Source organism: Cupressus sempervirens, chromosome 4 (assembly GCF_028749045.1).
Source record: "Cupressus sempervirens isolate cs-2001-9-10 chromosome 4, ASM2874904v1, whole genome shotgun sequence".
Lineage (NCBI taxonomy): Eukaryota > Viridiplantae > Streptophyta > Pinopsida > Cupressales > Cupressaceae > Cupressus > Cupressus sempervirens.
Genome location: NC_143121.1, coordinates 769,302,581 through 769,317,430, shown reverse-complemented (window position 1 = coordinate 769,317,430; position 14,850 = coordinate 769,302,581).

Sequence of the window (14,850 nt, the reverse complement as noted above, 5' to 3'; positions counted from 1 at the left end):
ATTTATTTTCTTTCCTTTGAAAAAGGAAATGAATTCTTCCTTCTCTTTAGGTGATAGTGACTATGCCAGATGTATCATATGAGGATGTTCTTCTATGTCCAGGTTAATTGGCTTCATCAACTCTATCAACACTGATGATCTCTCCTGAAAGTGACTAGGAAATACATCAAATATCTCATCCCCAGGCACCTCAGAGAGGTTTTCACCCTTGGATACATCTTTTGTTTTTACTTTTTTGTGTTTCGACACTACCACAATGTGGTTTTCACCATTGAACCTTTTGCATTTTTTATTTTTAATTGTATGACTAAGATATTTGATGTCAGCCTTAGTCATGTTGACACTCTACTCATTGGTGGAAGATGTTACAGGTTTGATAGTGTTTAGGTATCAGGCGAGAGCATAGTCATTATGGATGGAGACTTCACTAGATGCATTAGGGTTCTAGTCTATAAGCTAAGGATGTAGGAGTGAGAGAGCAGTGGCTGGTTCAATTGCATTCATAGTATAGTCATGAAGTGCTTGGACCAGCAATTTGAGTCCTATGGTGACCTTATCCATAGGTGTGTTCAAACACCTAAGAGTATGAATGTTAGTAATTGATGACTGTAGGACACTAGTTGGATGTGACCCATGTGACCTAACCCTAGATATCTCACCCACTTCAATTCGGTTTTCATAGACATGCACTTGGTCAATGTCTTTATCAATATTTGATTCTGAAAGAGAGTCAAAATCATATTCCTTAGAATTAGTGCTACATGGCGAGAGATTATAGAACTCCCCAATAGTGATAGGGACATAGTCACCTTCATTCTCTAGGTTCTTACACAAATACTCAACATGGCATGATTGACTAGATTCTTCCATTTCTGAATGATATTTGAGTTGCTTTGTATTGTCCTCAAAAGAGTCACTAATATCATTCACAATGCTAAGACATGGCACAAAGTCATCTAGCTCAACAAAGAATTTAGTGAGATCATAAGGAATAGGATGAGGATAGGAATCCTCATCATCAGATTCTTCCTCTTGAGTATCTGACTCAGCTTGTGACTCAATTTTAGATGAACTCTCAGGTGTTGGTATGAATTTATTTGATCCCAAATGAAAAAGAACCTTCTTAAATCCTAGGCTAGTTGTATCACAGTTGCTTCAAGCTCTTGCTTTAATAGGATCAATTAGGCCATTGTTATTGCACCCAATAGGACCAGTTCCCTTGTAACCAAAACACTTCATAAGCCTAAGACCAGGCCCATATTTCTTAGGAGTGATTTCTTGAGCTTGCTCTATTAGGTCCAATGGAGCCTCTTCTTTGTAAAGCCATGCAGCAATGGCTCTATTTTCACTTTCATCTTCTAAGGGAAATGTAGCCTTGACAAAAGTGCCATTGTACTTGGTCTGGGGTGTCAGCACGAATGACTTCTTTGCCTTTGAGGGTCTCCCATAATGTCGAGGAGACTTTGGGAGAGATGTTAATGATAGCACTGGTTCAATGTGGTACTCTCTCATGCCAATTTCTTTCAATTTGAATGACTGCTTAATTTGTTTCAGCTTATTGTCATGATAATCAATGGACTCACGGTTAGCAGGGATGAAAGTTTCAGCAGCTTTGAGCATATTGTAGGTGTAGCTAGTAGTGGTAGGAATAGTAACTTTGGAGCCATGAAATGGGAACTTGATGCATTGGTGGTATGTGGATGGCACAGGGCACATCTCATGTATCCATGACCATCCTAACAGAATGTTGTAGGCCAAGGGAATGTCAAACACCTGACATGTGACATCCCTTTCGATAGGACTGATGCGAATTGGTAAAACCACAAGACCTAGAGATTTTCATTCCACTTTGTCGTACGCTTTGATAGTGATCTTTCATTGAGGATCAATAGAGTCCTCAAAATAATTCAATTGTCTAAGAAAAGTAGTAGAGACAATATTTAGGCCAGCACCGTTATCAATGAGTACCTGACGAACATGTGTCTGATGGATCATAACCTTGATATGTAAACGTTGATTGTGTGGGTGACTTAGCAAGTTATCATCCTCCTTGGAGAAGGTCATAAGATAAAGCAAGGTTAGGTGACCTACCATGGATTGAAATCGCTCAAGATCAAGATCTTGAGGAACATTTTGAGGGCTTTATCCAAAATTTGCATGTGAGCAGGTGAGATTTTAAGTAGCTCAAAGATGGAAATTTGAGCATTAGTCCATTTCAATTGATCGAGAATACTATAACTAGTTACTATCGAGTTTGTTGTGGGTTTTGCACCTTTGCTAGATGGACTGGTAAGGGCTTTTTGTTTTTATTGTTCAAGATTTGAAGTAGGAGGCGCAGGGCATTTGAGCACCAACTTGGCACAAGAAGGAGTGACAGCATTAGCACAATGTTGCAAAGGCATATTATCCATTGCATTAGAAGTAGGGCCCCTCAAGACAAATGGTATCTTGGGTTTGTCATTATTGTGCTTGCCCTTAATGGTAATAACATTGCAGTATTCAAAATCCATAGGTTCAACCATGTAAATGACATTGTCATCATTGGAATATGTATAGTTGACCTTATTGTAGGGTTGTGGTTTTGAAGTCTCTCCTTTTTCATAAGTTGGGAAAGATTATTTGAACATCTTGTGATCTGAGCTTTTGTTATGTCCATCTACCACAAGATCACTAGCATCAATCATGTCCTAGACTTTATGGCACAAGTTTATATAGTTGCTAGTTTTGTGTCTCTTGTTTTGATGATACTCATAGAATGAGGTCTCATTCCACCATGGTGGATGTGGTTGTGGATCATAGGGACGAGGGTTATCCATTGGTGAAATAAGCTTATGTTGTAGCAATGTTTTGTAAACCACATCCAAAGGTTCTCCCAATGGTGTATACTCTCGCTTGGGGCGTGTTGTCCATGAGTTTCTTGATTTGTTCACAGATGTCTTATTGTTAGGAGGAGGTTTCTCAGCATTTTTGGCTGCTTTGAGGCCATCTATGAGTTTAAATGTCATTTTAGTAGGTTTGGGTGTGACATTGTCAACAACTCCATCATGTACAATTTCTTGGTTCTTGTTGACGTGTTTGGTTTTATCCCTATTGGAAGTGGAACCTTGTTTTATGTCTCTTTGAAGAGTGAGTTCACCTTTCTTGACCATAAATTCCTTGATGTAGATAGCCTGTGTGATCATGTCTTCAAGGGTACGTGGACCTTGAAGTTGGACTCTATATCCGAAATTAGGTAGGAGGTTATTAGTGAAAATATCAAGCTTCTCCATTTCTAGAATTTTATGGGAATACTTAGTGTATAGTTGTCTCCACCATTGGAGGAATGTGAGGAAAGGTTCTCCATCTTTCTGTTTAATATTGCATAGATCTCAAATATTGATAGGGTGTTGCATGTTATGAGAATATTACTGAACAAATAGATTGTCAATTTTGTCAAATGTCTTGATACCAGAAGGTAAATGTGAGAACCACTCCAAAGCCTGACCACCTAGGCTTCTAGGGAATAAACACATGAGGTAGGTTTGATCATGTATAAACTCCATAGAAAAAACACTAATTCTTGCATGTGATCTTGGGGATCAGTAGTACCAAAGTACTTGTCATATTTGGGTAGCTCGACACCTTATGGGAAAGGTGACATGTTTATGCTTTTGTCAAATGGAAATGGACAAAGAGCATCCAATGTGTATATCTTTGTGGGTTTCTGTTTCTCATGCATCATTTGAGCCAATTGGTCTTGCATAATTTTCAATTATTTTTTGAGTTTAGAAGTTTCAGTTTCTTCTTCAGCCGTGATAATGGTTTCCACATTGAAATGAGAGGGTAACTTTGCTCCCTCTTGGGCAAGTTTGAGAAAGTAATTTTCTTTCTCTTTGTTGAGTAGGATTCCCATGACCTTTTGAAAGTTTTTGTCTCTTTGAAATTTTGCTATGTGTTCAGGGAGTATTTCTACTTCTTCATGTTCCTCATCAGTATCATGGTCTTTCTCTTTCTCTTTGTCATTCCTAGGTGGTTCTTGATGTCGACTATAACTACCATGTTCAGGTTCACGATTAGTCATTATAGGAATGTGATCAATCTTAGTGTGTTGTGTTTCAAAAGGTCCTCTAAAAAAGTAATCACACATCATGTTTGGTAATGCATGACCTCTACCTATCTCAGTATCCTCTTGGTACAAAAGATTCCTAATTTGTTGCAAATTTATGAAAAAAAATTGCTAAACTCGAGGTGACCTGGCAACTGAGGGAGATCACGAAGATGCCTCACTAGTCAAACTAGATATAGATTGTGTAACAAAAGGTAAGTGACCTTTGTCATGATTAGAACCCCTAGCGTGACCACGTCTAAGTCTAAGAGGATAAAACATGTTGCCACTTCTTGTTGTCATAGTCATAGACAAGGACAAGAAGCAAGAACCTGGACAAGGACTGCACCAAGACTAAGTCTCAAAAAGGTCAAGATAATAGCAAGAATGTTGTCCACCAAGGCACAAATGGTCTAATTTAAAGGCTAGAACAGCCAGAGATTATGTCCAATGTGACACAAGGTATGACAAACATTAAGAGATAAAGACAAAAAGTAACTTAAGAGACAAGACTATTCAAAGTATGAGACGCAAGTTTTTAGCTAAGAAAAGTTCCATTGTTTTAAGACTGTTCACAAATAAAGAGTGATAAACAAACACAAAAAAGGCAGCGTGCAGGCTATAGATAGCTAAAATAGACAAAAAGTATTCTAGACCGCACTAGATTATACTCTAGGCCATGTGAAAGTTAGTGACAATGTTTTAATTTCATGCAAGAAAGTTTCACGGACTGTGCAAGGACTTAAGAATTGCACAAGGACAAAAATATTTCACATGAGGAAAAAAATGATTTTGCATGAGACTGAAAAGTTTTTGCACGAGAAGGCAGACCAATTTTACAACAACGACTAATTTCGACAAGATTTTTAGACTGTTTATACAGAATAGATAGATTTACCAAACAGATTCAATTGGAAAAATAGTGAGGTTGACTTAGCAAGATGTTTAGAATATGTTTCAAGTTTGTAATTCAGGCAATGTGTTCAAAGAAGATTGTGGGAAGCAAGCAGTAGTCGAAAATAGTCCTATCGAGGATAAAGCAACTCGACAGGATAGGGGAGTCTTGACATTTATTTGTTGTAAAATGGTTTGGACTTTGTTGATGACTTGATAACAAACATGCTTTATCCCTAGAAAGAAAAATTGGTAGAGAAGGAAAAACCTTTGTCCCACATCTTATGCGCAAGAGTGTACCTCATACAGCTATGTCACCCCCTAGAGGGCACCCGTGTTTTTGGTATATTCAAAGGACTCAATAGTATACATTGAACGAGTGCCCTTGTGGCAAGGGATGAGAACATATACCACCTTCAAACATCTAGTAGCATGCCTATGGTGAGTTCTATAGGAGAGATTCTTCCCCCTCCTTGCACAAAGATTATGCCTTCTTTTGGAGGTGAACTGGGTGGCTTCTAACTACAAGGTTTTTACTTGGCATTCATTCATATTAATTTTTGGTGGCTTCACAAGCAAAGTTGAGACTAGTAGCCCACACCAGCATCTAAATGTGCACACTACTTGCTTAGCAATCCAAGGGCCAGTGCTAACCAGTGCACAAATAGAGCTTCCCCTTGATATGTGATATCAAGAATCAAGGGGAAGAAATTAATCCGGCTTTGGAGTCTTTCACTCTACAAAGCATCTTGATTATAGTGAGTTGGAGTCTCTGGCAAATGGAGTGTGCTCACTTGGGTCATTCCCAGAGGCTGGATCACTCTAGCAAGCCCTTTAAAGGATTGACACGGACTGGTGGTCTGGATTTAAGGGTCAGAGTTTTTGATTTCCTTTAAGGGGAAAGAGAATAATCCTCTACCTTATTTCCTCGCCCAAACATGAAAAATAGATTGATTACCCACTTAGCTTAATCAATCTAGACTTATCCTTCCTCAAGATTCTGATTCCCTAAAAGGAAATCATCATCCCTTCATAGAAAAGGACTCATACTAGAGAACCACTAAGTTGCTTGCCTTCTTTGGAATGCCGTCTTTCGAAAGCATCTAGGTTTTTGATTCACCCTTGGTCATGACCTCTAAGAAGTGAAGAGCATAATCCCCTATTCTTTTTTCTTGCACTCTAGGAAGTTCACAAGCCCCTAATTAGACTAGTTTGAAAAACAAGAAAAATAGACACACTATTTTGTGAGTTTTAAATTTGATCTTCGACAATCATCTTGCAAGCAAACTATTAATCCATGTTTAAGTGGGTTTTAGAAAGAATCTTTGACAAAAATCCTGTAAATAATAGTTAGTCTACAGTAAAAAACCAGAGAACGGATTAAGACAAGCATGTTAGTGAAATTAGATAATCTGAAGATTGAAAAATGCTCAAAAATTAAAGCTGTTGTTACAAGATCTCGCGCGAGATCTCTGGTAAAACTAGGCTTGCATGAAATTTTTTTATGGCCTACACTAAGAAAATAGATGCCACATAAATTTTCATGTGCTTAGGCACTTTCTCACACAACACACAGAATCCTCACACAAAAATGAACAATCTCGTGTGAAGATTCAAAACTTGTATAGAATCATACAAACAAAGAACATGAAAATGATTTTAAAAATGTAGAGTAATGCCAGAGAAATTGATTTTCTCAGCCCCACGATGAGTGCCAAAAATGTACCTATGAAATGTGGGCCTCTAAACCTCACAGACACTTCAACGTGGTCATTATCTGCGAAGTCATCCTAGGATAAACATGGTATTGTTTATCCAAGACACCTGAAAATGCTACTCATTGCCTTCTATCTAAAGGGATTTTCCTAATTAATGTCCTCAAAATCGAGGTGTAGGCAACTAGACCATCTAAGAATGAAGGATTTGAGTGCAATTAAGCTATATGAATGTGCAAATTTACTCTAAATGTATAATGCAAACTAGCTTACGAACTTGTAAAAGAAACTATACTAGATGCATACATTTTAAATACTAAATGAAATTAAGCTAAATGATGAAAATATGTGAAAATGTATTGAACTAAGTGCGTGCAAAATGTGATAGCAATTCAATAGCATGAAAATTCAACCTTTGGAATGAGGAAATGAGGGTCTCTTAAATAGACTTTCCTGGAATCCATCAATGGTTGAGATCGATTTCAACCAACGGTCAAGATTGAAGATGAGGTTTTGTTAAGATGGAAGATTCCCAAATTAGAGGGAGTTAATTGGCTCAGATCTGAGTGTAACAGTCAATCAGCTCAGATAGACTTCAGTGCAAGAGCAAGTGATCTGGGTCACTTCTAATTTGATCACCAGTGAACTAGGAATTTCCATTCTTGAACTGAAGAGAAAATTAGGAAAGATATTCAATTTAATAAAATAAGATATGCTCTCATAATTACCTTTTTCTATTTAATTAAATAATTCTATTTAATTAATTAGAGATACTTTTCTTATTTAATTAAATAACTCCATTTAATTAATTTAGGAATAACTTCCCATTTAATTAAATAACTTTGTTTAATTAATTTAGAAGTAGCTTCTCTATTTAATTAAATAATTTTGTTTAATTAATTAGAATAGGCATATTTATTAAATTAAATAAATTTAATCCCATAGTACATTAGCCTTAGGAGATAATTTAATTTAATAAAGTATGAATACTTTAGATTAAATTAAATTGAGATCACATAGGTTTAATGTGGCTAATATGAGTGCATACTATAGATATTAAATAACAAGTACAATGAATGCAGATTAGGGTTTTTTGCATCTAAAAATTAATTCAAGTAGTGAGTAGCAGAATGAGAATTTCCTATTAGAATAGGTCTTAGGATTAATCAGAAATAGACCAGAATTGGTATATTGGCAATGAGCCAATTTTGGGGTATTACAGCCTTCACGCCATCTTTCCATGTTCATGCATCCTTTCTTTCCATTTTTCCTTCCTTGGATCTCCCTTGTCAGTAGTCCCAATCTAATCATTTTCATCAATTCAATTAGTTCATTTCTCCTCTCATCTAATCATATTCCCTTCTTCCAATCATTTCATTCAAATTAATTTCAATCTTATCCAATCATTTAGCTCATTCAATTCAATTCATCCATCTTATCATATCTTATCCACACTCTTCCATTCAGCATATGATCTCATGACACTAAGCTTCACTCCAAAGCTTACACAAATTCACACTATAACTAAATGATTTGAGAAAAATTTTCTATTCACACAATTTCAACCAATTCAATCATAAACAACTCAATCTAATAATCAATTTTTGCCTTACAGGATGTATCCTTCCTACACAGGCTTAACATCAACTTTCACTATGAAAATCTAGTTCATGACAAGAACTATGGACTAAATGACTACTTGGTCATGAGGTCTTTTTGTGGATTTTATCTATGTGTATCAGTGATAGCTCCTCAAGTGTGCCTTGATCTTCAATATCTTGGTATAATTTGAATGACTTACCTGATTACACATGTCATTTTGTAGTACAATCTATTTTCATGATTCTTTCACACATCTATGTTGGTTTTGAGTTATGATTATGCCTTTCTCATTAGGGGCAATGGGTTAGCATACTTACCACCAAATTCCTTCAAAAGAATTTGGGTGTGCCCAGACCTCTCTAATGTGTACATGTCATTTTTTCCATCATCACTTTGAAACCTACATCTATTGTGTAGAGATTCTAGTCCACTCAAAGGAACCTTGACATCTATGCTACTTTAGTATTTGGTGCATCACTCCTTTTGCAATATCAAACTAGGGTATGCTCTATTGTATGAATACAACTGAATCCTATGCATTCATCTAGTTAGGTTTCATGTAGACTAGGGCTTCATTGTGATTTTTTCTTTGAGACAAGGGTCTTGTTTAAGCCTTTCCCTTTTCCTTCCCATGTCTATTTTTGAGACAATGGGGCAAAAAAAAAATTCTATTTTCACCCATTTCCTCAAGGGGGCACCCTCCTCCCTTGTCGTATTTATGGCACGACTCTTCTAACTCCTTTCCTTGATGGGAAAATCTATATTTTCTTTTTCTATAATGCAATGTCATCTCAAAACAACATCAAAGAGGAGAAAAATATAGACACTTAAAATTATCCTAAAACACTATATTAATTAAATTAATATCTCCTTTGACATTATGATTAATTATTAATTAATTAATTGTATTTTTTCATATTCTTCTACTTATTTAATTAATTTTACTTAATTAAAAAAGTTCACTTCCCTAATGTATTTTGAATTTAATTGAAATACTCCCCGCTAATGCATTAAATTCATTAATGCATAGTGACATCATATGTTCCTTTTTAAATAAATTTAATTTATTTAAATCCTCCACATGCTTAACTTTCTTAAACCTAATTAAGATTAATATAAATTAATCTTAACCCTAATCCATCCTCCATCAAATTTAATAAATGATTTTTGAAAATCATTCATTCCCCCTTTATCCATCTAGCCCTCAAAATAAATTTTGAATTCATTTATCCTCCATGTCTCCCACTCATCTCATTCTTTAATCCCCCACTCCTCCATGTCTCCCATCCATCTCATTCTTTAATCCCCCACTCCTCCATGTCTCCCATTCACCTCATTCTTTATTCCTCCACTATGACATGTCTTCCACTTACCTCATTCTTTATTCCTCCACTGTGACATGTTTTTCACTCTCCTCACATGTCTTTTTCCCTCCTCATTTCTTTATTCCTCCACTATGACATGTATTCCACTCTCCTCATTTCTTTATTCCTCCACTATGAGGTGTCCCCCATCACCTTCAATTTTAAATTTATCCGACTATCTCCCCTTTTTTATTTTTTCCCTTGCCACCCTTGTATAGCCTATGTGTCTCCTATGTAGCTCCTATGTGGATGCCACATAGGTGCCACCTTCCCAAGGCCTCTCTTAAATGTATAAATAGAGCTCTTGTCTTAAGAATTTTCACATCTCCCTCATTTTCATTGTTATCATGATAGTATAATTCTAGAGCCTTTTTTAGATTTTATGCATTGTTGTTAATCTTTCGTAGTTGCTTGTTTATTTTCATTTGCATTGGCAACTTAGTTTGATTTCTTGCATTGCATTTCCATCTCACCTCTTAGAATCCTTTGAGGATTGGCTTACTCATACCCATTTCATGAAGGTATTCTCCATTCATCCTTATCATAGATTAATTACATATTACATTTTCATCATCAAGAGATTCAATAGTCGTGTTTGGGAGAGCACACAACAAGGCCTCTTATGGGTGCACTTTATTGAGCTTCTCTAAGGTTACATGAGGATTCTATTCCTTGGTTGCATTTCTTTATGAAACTCAAGTATATTAATTGTATTTTGTTGTTTGAATCTTGATATGCATCTACAACTAATGTTTTCCTTGTTTAAGTGTGTTCCCAAGAGGTAGAATTTCAATTATACATTTCAATTCCATCATAAAACAATTCACTCATTTTCAATCAAACAATCAATTTTTTCCTTACAAGATATATCCTTCCTACATAGGCTTAAAAAATTTCACTATCAAAATCCAATTCATGGCAAGAACTATGGATGAAATGACTACTTGGTCATGAGGTATTTTTGTGGATGTTATCTTTGAGTATTAGTGATAGTCTCTCCAATTGTGCCTCAGTCTTCAATATCTTGGTATCATTTGAATGACTTATCCTGATTTCACATGTCATTTTGCAGTATGATCTATTGTCATGATTCTTTCACACATCTATGTTGGTTTCGAGTTATGAAATTATGCATCACTCATTGGGGGCAATAAGTTAGCACACTTACCACAAAATTCCTTCAAAAGAATTTGGGTGTACCTAGACCTCTCCAATGCATACATGTCATTTGTTCCATCCTCACTTTGAAACCTACATCTATTGTGTTGAGAGTCTAGTCCATGCAAAGGAACCTTGTCATCTATGCTACTATAGCATTTGTTGCATCACTCCTTTTGCAATATCAAACTAGGATATGCTCTCTTGTATGAACACAACTAAACCCCATGCATTCATTTAGTTAGCTTTCATGTAAACTAGGGCTTCATTGTAATTTTTTGTTTGAGACAAGGGTCTTGTTTAAGCCTTACCCTTTTGCTTCCTATGTCTATTTTTGAGAAAATGGGACAAAAAATGTTCTCCTTTTTCACCCCATTTCCTCGAGGGGGCACCCTCCTCCCTTGTTATAGCTATTGCACGACTCTTCTAACCCCTTTCCTTGCTAGGGCAATCTATATTTTCTTTTTCTTTGATGCAATGTCATCCCGACACTACATCAAAGAGGGGCAAAATGTAGATACCTAAAATTGTCCTAAAACATTGTATTAATTAATTTAATATCTCCTTTGACATTATGATTAATTATTAATTAATTAATTGTATTTTTTCATATTCTTCTACTTATTTAATTAATTTTACTTAATTAAATAATTTCACTTCCCTAATGTATTTTGAATTTAAATCAAATACTCCCCTCTAATATGTTAAATTGATTTAATGCATAGTGAAATCATATGTTCCCTTTTAAATAAATTCAATTTATTTAAATCCTCCACAAGCTTAATTTTCTTAAAACTAATTAAGGTTAATCTAAGTTAATTTGAACCCTAATCCATCCTCCATCAAATTTAATAAATGATTTTTGAAAATCATTTATTCCCCCTTTATCCATCTAGCCCTCAAAATAAATTTGTAATTCATATATCCTTCATGTCTCCCACTCATCTCATTCTTTAATCCCCCACTCCTTCGTGTTTCCCACTCACCTCATTCTTTATTCCTCCACTATGTCATGTCTTCCACTCATCCCATTCTTTATTCCTCCACTATGACATGTCTTCCACTCACCTCATTCTTTATTCCTCCACTATGACATGTCTTCCACTCTCCTCATCTCTTTATTGCTCCACTATGACATGTCTTCCACTCACCTCATTCTTTATTCCTCCACTATGACATGTCTTCCACTCACCTCATTCTATATTCCTCCACTAAGACATATCTTCCACTCTCCTCATTTCTTTATTCCTTCACTATGACATGTCCCCCATTACCTTCAATTTTAAATTGATCCCACTATCTCCCTTTCTTTATCATTTCCCTTTCCACCCTTGCATCGCCTATGTGCCTCCTATGTGGCTCCTATGTGGATGCCATGTAGGTGCCACCTTCCCAAGGCCTCTCTCAAACCTATAAATAGAACCCTTGTCTCAAAGATTTTCACATCTCCCTCATTGGCATTGTTATCATGCTAGTATGATTCTATACCCTTTTAGACATTTTATGCATTGTTGTTAATCTTTGTTAGTTGCTAGTTTATTTGCATTTGCATTGGTAACTTAGTTTGATTTCTTGCATTGCATTTCCATCTTACCTCTTAGAATCCTTTGAGGATTGGCTTACTCATAGCCATTTCTTTAAGGTATTCTCCATTCATCCTTAGCATAGATTCATTACATATTGCATTTTCATCATCAAGGGATTCAATGGTTGTATTTGGGAGAGCACATCTACATCCCACAATCTAGAGCACACCGACAAGGCCTCTTATGGGTGCCCTTTGTTGAGCTGCTCTAAGGTTAGATGGGCATTCTATTTCTTGGTTACATTTTTTTATGAAACTCAAGTATCTTAGTTGTATTTTGTTGTTTGAATCTTGATATGCCTGTACAACTGGGTAAGTGCACAAAGTTGTGGTGCCGAAAGGGGGGTATAAGTGGACACCTTTTCCTGAAATCAACAAATTTTGAACTTCAACAATAATTTGAAGATAGTTATGCTCAAAATTTTAAGATATGAAAAAAACAAAAGTCGTAGTCCTTTAAATCTAGTTTCTAAACTACTAATTTTTTTTCAAAATGGTTTAGTTTTAGGTCCTCAAAAAAGGGGGCCACAAAAAGTGGTACTATTTATTCCCAAAAAACATAACACGGTACAAAGTGTGGCCCCCCTAAAATTTTAGCTTTTTAAAAAAAATTCTTTAATCGCTCTAGCCAAAAGTTACTTAACACTATGCAGTTTATTCCAGATTTTTCGGGTAATTTTATTATGTGTTTTTTTTTAATGAATTTTTTAACTAGACACATCCCAAAAATGTGTAATATCTGTGTGCTCCCCCTAGAAATAATTGAAAACTAATCTAAAATAAAAAAAAATTTCAAAGTGTGTAGAATGGAGTCTAGTTTCTAAAAAATAAAGTTGTTGCAAAATTCGATGAACGAGCTAAAATCTATAGCCCAATTAGTACATGGTGGTTTTTGACAAAAAATGAACATACATTCAGAAGATATTATAGATGAAAGGTTTGAAATAGTTCAAATTAAAAATAAATTATATGGTTAGATAGTTAACACAGAGACCTATAATGCTATGTAACCTGATCTTATCGATACCCAACCATGAGGAATCTTGAAGGGGGGCACACAAGAAAAACCAATCATATTTGGTATGTTTTCTAGAAAACACATCTCAGACCTATTCATAAACTCCAAACCTTTGGGTTGGATCTCTAAGGAAAAACCAAGCCTTAGGCTTGGGTTTAAATAAGCTTTCAATAGCACATGTGCCCTATAGCACGCACATGCTATAGTGTGCACATGCTATCTAAAACATAATTTCTTAGTAGCGCATGTGCGCTATAGTGTGCACGCACTATTAAGACCTAAATTGCATAAGAGAACTAGGTTGGGGGGGGATAAGGGAATGGCCATGTGTGTGAGAGAGAGAGAGATAGAGAGAAAGTAGGGGATGGGAGAGGGGAGAGAGAAAGTGAGAAAGAGTAGGGGTGGCAAAGAGAGTATAGGATGGGAGAGAGAGTAGGGGTAGAAAAGAGAGTGTGTGGGATGGGGGAAAGAGATTGAAAGTAGGGGATGGGAGAGAGAGGAAGTGTGAGAGAGAGTATAGGTTGGGAGAGAGAGATTAAGAGTAGGGGATGGGGGAGAGAAAGAGTAGGAAATGGGAGAAGGAGTGGGAGAGGAAGAGTGAGAAAGAGGAGGATGGGAGTGCATGTGTGTGAAAGAGAGAGAGCATGGAATGGGAGAGGGGGAAGACAAAGTAGCTTGAGAGAGAGAGTAGGGAATGGAAGAGAGAGTAGGCGATGGGAGAGGGAGTGGGAGAGGGAGAGAAAGGGGGGATATAAATGTCTGTAAGAGAGAAAGATAGAGAGAGTAGGGGATAGGAGATAGAGTGAAAATGTAAGAGAGAATAGAGAGGGAGAGAGAGAGAGAGAGAGAGAGAGAGAGAGAGAGAGAGAGAGAGAGAGAGAGAGAGTAGGTAGTGGGAGAGGGAGAGGGAGAGTGAGTGAGAGAAAAAGTAGGGGATGGAAGAGGAGAGAGGGGGGATGGGTGTGTGTGTTTGTGAAAGAAAGAGAGAGTAGAGAATTAGAGAAGGGAGATATAGATAGAGAGAGTAGGCAATGGTAGAGGTATGGGAGAGGGAGGGAGAGAGTGAGAGAGAGAGAGAGATAGTAGGTGGTGGGAGAGGGAGTGGGAGGGAGAGAGAGGTGGAATGGAAGTATGTAAGAGAGATAGAGTAGGGGATGGGAGAGAGTAGGTAGTGGGACAGGGACTGCGAGAGAGAGAGGGGGGGGGAATGGGAATGTGTACTTATCTATAAGAGAAATGGAGTAAGGGATGGGAGAGAGTGTGAGAGTTTGAGAGAAAGTAGGAGGTGGAAAAGGGAGCTTGTACGAGATGGGGGCAAGAGAGAGAGTAGGTGATGGAAGAAAGAGAGTGAGAGTAGGGGATTGGAGAGATAAAGTAGAGAGGGAGAGAGAGTACTTGAGAGAGAGAGATAGTAGGCAGTGCAAGAGGGA